Genomic DNA, 982 nt, shown 5'->3' on the forward strand with positions numbered 1-982 from the left:
GGAGGATTAAGGGGCGTGGATCTGCTGCCCAGGCTCGCCCTGACTGGTTGCCTCTTCTCCTCCTCCTCCTCTTTTTTCTCCTCCTCCTCCTTTTGCAATCCTCCTCCTCCTCTTCTCAGCCCAACTTTTTCCTGGAGGTTTCCAAGCAGAGGCTTTTGCAATCTGGCCATCTGTCGGGAGGGCTCAGATTGTGTCTTCCTGCCTGTTGGAAATGGGGCTGGACTAGATGGCCCCTTGGGGTCCCTTCCAAATCTTATCAAAGTACATAGAATTTTACGATTATATTATTATAATACTATCATAATATAATCATTAGATAGATAGATGGATGGATGGATGGATAGATAGATTGTGGTTCAACTACTGTGATATTATATTGTTTTGCTGTGTTCATATGTAGGGTTTTCTGTATTTTATTTTTCATTTTTCATTATATTTTGCCATATTTTTATGTTGTATATTTGCATTGTTGTATTGCTGGGCTTGGCCTTATGTAAACCAAGTAGACGCTTTTGCAATATGGCCATCTGTCGGGAGGGCTCGTATTGTGTCTTCCTGCTGCCTGTCGGAAATGGGATTAGACTGGATGACCCCTTGGGGTCCTTTCCGAATCTTATCAAAGCACATATAATTCTACGATTATGTTATTATAATACTAGCATAACATTATCATAATAATATATATAGATTGTGGTTCAGCTACTGCGATCTTATATTGTTTTGGTGTGTTCATTTGTATGGTTTTCTGTATTTTATTTTTCATTATATTTTGCCATATTTTAATATTGTATATTTGTATTGTTGTATTGCTGGGCTTGGCCTCAAGTAAGCCATGCCAAGTCCCCTTGGGGAGATGGTGGAGGGGTATAAATAAAGTATTATTATTATTATATTCCATAATAATAATAATAATAATAATATATTATTATTATTATTATAGAATCATAGAGTTGGAAGAGACCCCGTGGACCATCCGGTCCAA

Source organism: Anolis sagrei, chromosome 11 (genome assembly GCF_037176765.1).
Source record: "Anolis sagrei isolate rAnoSag1 chromosome 11, rAnoSag1.mat, whole genome shotgun sequence".
In the NCBI taxonomy this organism is placed as follows: Eukaryota; Metazoa; Chordata; class Lepidosauria; order Squamata; family Dactyloidae; genus Anolis; species Anolis sagrei.